Source organism: Peromyscus eremicus, chromosome 1, assembly GCF_949786415.1.
Source record: "Peromyscus eremicus chromosome 1, PerEre_H2_v1, whole genome shotgun sequence".
In the NCBI taxonomy this organism is placed as follows: Eukaryota; Metazoa; Chordata; class Mammalia; order Rodentia; family Cricetidae; genus Peromyscus; species Peromyscus eremicus.
In genome coordinates, this window is record NC_081416.1 from 199,200,139 (window position 1) to 199,207,191 (window position 7,053).

Genomic DNA, 7,053 nt, shown 5'->3' on the forward strand with positions numbered 1-7,053 from the left:
CCTGTAAGATAAGAACTTTAAGTTTCCGAAGAAAGAAATTGAAGATACCAGAAAATGGAAAGATCTCCCATGCTCATGGACAGGTAGGTTTAACATAGTAAAAATGGCAATTTTACTAAAAGCAATCTACAGATTCAGTGCAATTCCCATCAAAATCCCAACACAATTCTTCACAGACTTGGAAAGAACAATACTCAACTTCATATGGAAAACCAAAAAAACCCAGGATAGCTTAAAGAATCCTGTACAATAAAGCAACCTCTGGAGGCATCATGATCCCTGACTTCAAGGTCTACTATAGAGCTACAGTAGTAAAAGCAGCTTGGTTTTGACATAAAAACAGACATGTGGAACAATGGAACTGAATTGAAGACACTGACATTAATCCACACATCTATGAACACCTGATTTTTGACAAAGAAGTCAAAACTGTAAAATGGAAAAAAGAAAGCATCGTCAACAAATGGTGCTGGCATAAGTTGATATAACATGTAGAAGACTGCAAATAGATCCATTATCTGTCACCATGCACAGGACTCAAGTCCAAGTGGATCAAACACCTCAACATAAATCCACTTACACTGAACTTGATAGAAGAGAAAGTAAGTAGTCTTGAATGCACTGACACTGGAAACCACTTCTCAAATATAACACCAGTAGCACAGACACTGAAAGCAACAATTAATAAATGGGACCTCCTAAACTGAGAAGCTTCTGTAAGACAAAGGACATGGTAAATAAAGCAAAATAATAGCCTACAGAATAGGAAAAGTTCTTCACCAACCCCACATCTGACAGAGGGATGATCTCTAAAATATATAAAGAATTCAAGAAACTAGACATCAAAATACTGAACAATCCAATTTTAAAAATGGGCTACAGAACTAACAGAGAATTCTCAACAGAAAAATTTCAAATGGCCAAAAGTCATTTTAAAAATTGCTCAACATCTTTAGTCACCAGGGAAATGCAAATCAAGGTGACTGTGAGATACCATCTTACACCTCTCAGAATGGCTAAGATCAAAAACACTGATGAAAGCTTATGTTGGAGAGGATGCAGAGCAGGGGAACACTCCTCCACTGTTGGTGGGAGTGCAAACTTGTACAGCCACTTTGGAAACCAGTATGGCAGTTTTTCAGAAAATTGGGAATCAATCTACCTCAAGACCCAGCTATACCACTCTTGGGCATATACCCAAGGAATGCTCAATTATACCACAAGGACACATGCTCAACTATGTTCATAGCAGCATTATTCATAATAGCCAGAACCCAGAAACAACCTAGATGTTCCTCAACCAAAGAATGAATAAAGAAAATGTGGCACATATACACAATGGAGTATTACTCAGCAGTAAAAAACAATGACATCATGAAAATTTCAGGCAAATAGATGGAACTAGAAAATATCATTCTACATGAGGTAACCCCAACTCAGAAGGACAAACATGATATGTGCTCACTAATAAGTGGATACTAGAAGTAAAGCAAAGGATAACCAGACTACATTGAACAGCTCCAGACAAGCTAGCTAATGAGAAGAACCCTAAGAGGAATGTATGGGTCACACTGGAAAGGGGAAATAGATGACATCTCCATGAGTAAACTGGGAGTAATGGGGGGCAATGGAGGGTAGGGGATGGGAGATGAGAACATAGGGAACAGGAGGTTCAAACTGGAACAGGGACAGAGTAGGAGAGCAAGGAAAGAGATACCATGATAAATGAAGACATTGTGGGAGTAGGGAGAAACAGGGTGCTAGAGAAGTTTCCAAGAATCCACAAGGATGACCCCATCTTAGACTACTGGTAACAGTCAAGAGGGTGCCTGAACAGTCCTACTCTGGTGATCAGATTGATGATAACCCTAACTGTCATCATAGAGCCTTCATCCAGTGACTGATGGAAGAAGATGCAGAGATCCAGGACTGGGCTACAGGCCAAGCTCTACAAGTCCAATTGATGAGAGAGAGAAGGGATTCTATGAGCAAGAACAGTGAGATTACGATGGGAAAACTGGTTGGACAGCCAGCCCAACCAGTGGAAATGCATGAACTGTGGACCACTAGCTGTGGAGCCCCCATGGTACTGGACTAGGCCCTTTGGATAAGTAAGAAAGTTATTTAGTTTGAACTGTTTAGTGACCCCCAGGCAGTGGGATCAGGATCTGTCCTTGGTGCATGAGCCAGCTTTTTGGAGCCCAGTGCCTATGGTAGGACACCTTGTGCAGCCTTGGTGCATGGAGGAGGGGCTTGGACTTGCCTAACTGAGTGTACCAGGCTCTGCTGACTCCCCATGGGAGACCTTGTCTTGGAGGAGGTTGGTATGGGGGTGGGTTTGGGGGAAAGGCTGGGGGGCGGGAGGAGGGAGGAGAGGGGGATCTGTGGTTGGTATGTAAAATGAATAGAAAATTTCTGAATAATGAAATTTCTTAATTTTTATAAAAGAAAATTTGCTTTAATCTTTAATAAGTTGTTAACATGCATTCCAAAGGATTGTTTTTAAATTTACTTCATTATTTATTATCAGTAAATGTTTGAAATATTTAGCTATTTTGCACAATTACATGTCCAAAATGATGTACATATTTCTAGAGTGAAAGGGTGCTGCTAGTAGAAATACTTCAGAAGCTCTGATCTGTGTCTCAGCCTGTACACAATGGGGCAGAAAGTCAGGAGAAAACAATGTGTGAGCTTCAGTGGTAGGTAAGACAGGAGTGGATGATCAGACACTGAGATTGGTGGTTACAGGCCAGAGAGAAGGGCCTGGCTGCAGGGATACATGGGCCTATGCATTCAAATTTTGTGCATACGTATTGAAGCAATGTCATCAAGTATGAACACTGGAGAGTAAAATTAGAAAACTAGACATTCGGTTTTCCTCATAACATTGGCTCTGTTGACATGTGGTTCTGGTTCTGAGAATTAAATTAAATTATTAAATTAAATTAAATTATTTAATTAAATTAAATCCTGAGGATTAGTAATATTAAGGGAGAATGTTTCCCACAGGACTGGAGATTTGGGTTCTAATTATGATTTTTACTTTTCCCTTCCCTTTCTTTAAGTATGTATTCACTGTATAAAATATCTGATTGCATTAAACTTTCACACTCATATCAAGACCACATTCATCCCTCCATTAACCTCTTTAGTCTCCTTCCCTCCTCCTAACAGTAGTTCCCTTCTTAGCTTTAATGCCAGTCATCCCTTCCAGGTGTCCATGCCATATGATTCTAAGTCACATCCTGTATCCATGCATAAGAGCTGAGTTTCTAGCTTCTCATGGCCCCAAGCAAAGGCTGTGTTCCCTTGTACCCCAAGCTTTTGTGTTTCCATTGACCTGATTAGCAAGTTACATCTTAGCATTGCCCTTGCTGTATCTCACAGATTCTGGTAATTGCTATTTCATTTTTATTTGATTCTGGTAAGTTTTAATCCTCCAACTCTGAAATTTCTATCATTGTTCACAGAGAATTGAAATGTATTATTACTAAATCTCATTTGTTTGTATATTTTCTGTAGTTCATTTTATTGTGAATCTTTAGTTTTACTTCATTGTGACCTGATAAAATAACATATTATTTAAATTTTGTGTATAGTCTAAGACTTTTTGTGGTTGTCCTCTTTCCCTCTCAGCCTGTTGGCCACAGATCAAAAGAAGAAAGAGGCAGAAAGAGTGACAGAAAGCTTTGTACATGGCCTATGAACATGAATAGAGACAGGCCCCCCTGGAGACAGATTTCAGTGAACTAGATCAATTTTATTCCAGAGTATAAGGAATATATAGGATTGGGGATCCTAGGAACAAATTCTAATTTGCATTAAGTGGCATGTTCCTATCACAAGGCTTATTATGTGGCGGCAGTGTCCTATTGCAGAGCTCCAAGCACAAGTCTTCTTAGCAGGGATCTGTGCCAAGGATCAAGCTAAAGATAAATCAGGCACCTGGTTTAGAGGCAGCTTTCAGATAAGGTCAGTCCTCCAAACCCAGGAGCATTCTCCAGATAGGGGCAGGTAGAGAGCAGGAAGATTTGCTGGGGAGGAAGGGAGTTCCATATTGCTGAGCTTAGAGAAAAAGCTGCTAGGCTTATGGCAACTTGCCACCTCGAATCAGCCAGCAAAGTCTTCAAACAACTTATGGCTAAAATGTGATCAATTTTATGTTCTGTTGAATAGGCCCCTAAGATGAGTGAGTTTTCAGATGTTAGATGGAGCATTCATTAGAATGTTGTCTATTTGATCTATGGTACAGTTTAATTTTGTAATTTCTTTGGTGGTGGTGATGGCGTGTGCGTGCGTGCATGTGTGTGTGTGTGTGTGTGTGTGTGTGTGTGTGTGTGTGTGATCTGTCTATTGACAAGAGTGGTATATTGAAATCTACTTTTGGTGTGTCTGGGTCTATCTCCTCCTCTATTTCAAGCAGTATTTGTCTTGTGGAATTTGGTGCATATATATTATATATCTGTTACATTTTGATGGACTAGTCCTCTTCTCACTATGTGATGAGTGTTTTTTATTTCTTCTGACTGAATTTTGTTGCAGTCTGCTTTGTTGGATATGAGTATGATACATGGCATCCATTCTTGCTTTTTTTCAGATTCTACTTACTTGTAGGACTTTCCATCCTGCCACTTTCAGTCAATATATTTCTCCTTTAGTGAGGTGTGTTTCTTGCAGGCAGAAACTGTTGGGTCTTGGTTTTTAAATTCAATTGTCCCATTTGCATCTTTATTTAGGTAATCAAGATTATTTACATTCAGAATGATCATTGATAAAGTTACAAACTAATTCTCACTACTTAGCTGTGTTCTTTTGTTATTCCAAGTAAATTGTGACTTTCTTTCACCCTATTCATCTGAGAGATTCAGTGATTTACTAAATCTGGATATAGTCTAATCCTCAGGATGTTCTAACATTTCTTATATTCTTCTGGATTGTTTTTTTCCCCATTTTTATGTGGCCACTCAAAGGTTCTGACATTCTTTCTTCATTGGCCCATTTGACAGTTTAACTGTGATGAACCACAGATGTTCTTTTCTGGTTCTTCTATTTGGAGTTCTAGATACTTCCTGTACTTTGATTCCAAATATTTGAGACAGTTTCTGGTAGTCTTAGCTGAACAATTTTCTATTCCATTAGCCAGGACTTTGGCACCATCATGTGTTTCTGGTTTGCATAAATTTGACATTTTGTGCCCATTGGCTTTGCATTATTTTATTAATTCTTGCTTTTTTTTATTATCAGAGGTGGTAAGTCATCAGCCTCTCTTGAAGGTTTGCTGTTCTTTCTTCTACTTAATATGGTCGGTTACTGAGACATTTTAGAAAGATTTTGATTCACTGTGATTTCTATTTACAAAATTTCTATTTGACTGTTCTTAGAAGTTCTTTTAGCAAACCATTCTTTCAGATGCCACATCATCTTTCTTAGTTCATTCTGCTATTGATTCATGAATTCATTGACCATTTTTAATTTCACTAGCTTGAACAACCATACAACAATCTTAATATCTCAAGACATTATAGTTGAAAGAAACTTTGGAATAGCCTCAGAAAAATATCTCCCCTAAGGTTGAGAAATGCCTGGCCAAGAACCACACAACTTGTTGAAACTCATGTCATCTCCATACACTCAAGACTGTTGCCAACACAAAACTCCTCCCCCTGAGAGACTTAGAGACAAGGAGAGATGCTCATCTCCAGAGACTTCCTGTCTCTTTTTGTACTCATGCCTTCTTCATAAAGCAAGTGATGAAGTAGCAATAACAGCAAAAGGTCTGATACACCTGTAAAGAAACATGGAGAACATTCAATTGGGAGTGGAAAAAATCTTGCTTTTTTAAAAAACTTTTATCTGTATAGAAAAAGCCAGTTAGATATCAGAGAGAGAGAGAGAGAGAATGAAAGAGTCTACTATGTACCAACCAGAGTGTGTTAAATAGACTCCTGAACAGGAAATAGAATCTCATCATCTGGTAGGGGGAAGTAACAACATCTTCAGGCCTGAAGTATAGTTTCTTTTTTTTAATTTTTAAGAAATTTTCTATTAATTTTACATACCAACCTCCCCTCACCTTCTTCCTCCTACTCCCCAGCCTTAGCTCCCAACTCAGTCCCCATTCCCATCTCTGCCAAGGCAAGGCCTTCCAAAAGGAGTCAACAGAGCCTGGTACATTCAGTTGGGGGCAGGTCTAAGCCCCTCCCCCTAAACCAAGGATATATAAGGTGTCCCACCATAGGCACTGGGCTCCAAAAAGCCTGCACAGGCACCAGGGAATGGATCCTGATCCCACTGCCAGGGGGGCCCTTAACCAGGTCAAGCTACACAATTGTCTTGCCTGTGCAGAGGGCCTAGTTCAGTCCCATGAAGGCTCCACAGTCATTGGTCCATAGTTCATGAGTTCCCACTAATATGGTTTGGTTGTCTCTGTACATTTTCCCATTATGATCTTGATGTCCCTTGCTCATAAAATTCCTCTTCTCTTTCTTCGACTGGACTCCCAGAGCTCAGTCAGGTGCTTGGCTGTGGATCTCTGCATCTGCTTCCATCAGTTACTGGATGAAGGCTCTATGATGACAGTTAGGGTATTCATGAATTTGATTACAGGAGTAGGCAAGTTCAGATACCCTCTTCACTATTGTTAGTAGTATAAGGTGGAGTCATCCTTGTAGATTCCTGGGAACTTCCCTAGCACCTGATTTTTCCCTATCTTTATGATGTATTCCTCTATCATGGTATCTCTTTCTTTGTTCTCCTACTCTGTCCCTGTTCCAGCTCAACAACCCCTTGCCCTTATGTTCTCATCTCCCATCCCCTACCCTCCATTGCTCCCCATTACCCCCAGTTTACTCATGGAGATGTCATCTATTTCCCCTTTCCAGTGTGACCCATACATTCCTCTTAGGGTTCTTCTCATTAGCTAGCTTGTCTGGAGCTGTTCAATGTAGTCTGGTTATCCTTTGCTTTACTTCTAGTATCCACTTATTAGTGAGCACATATCATGTTTGTCCTTCTGAGTTGGGGTTACCTCATGTAGAATGATATTTTCTA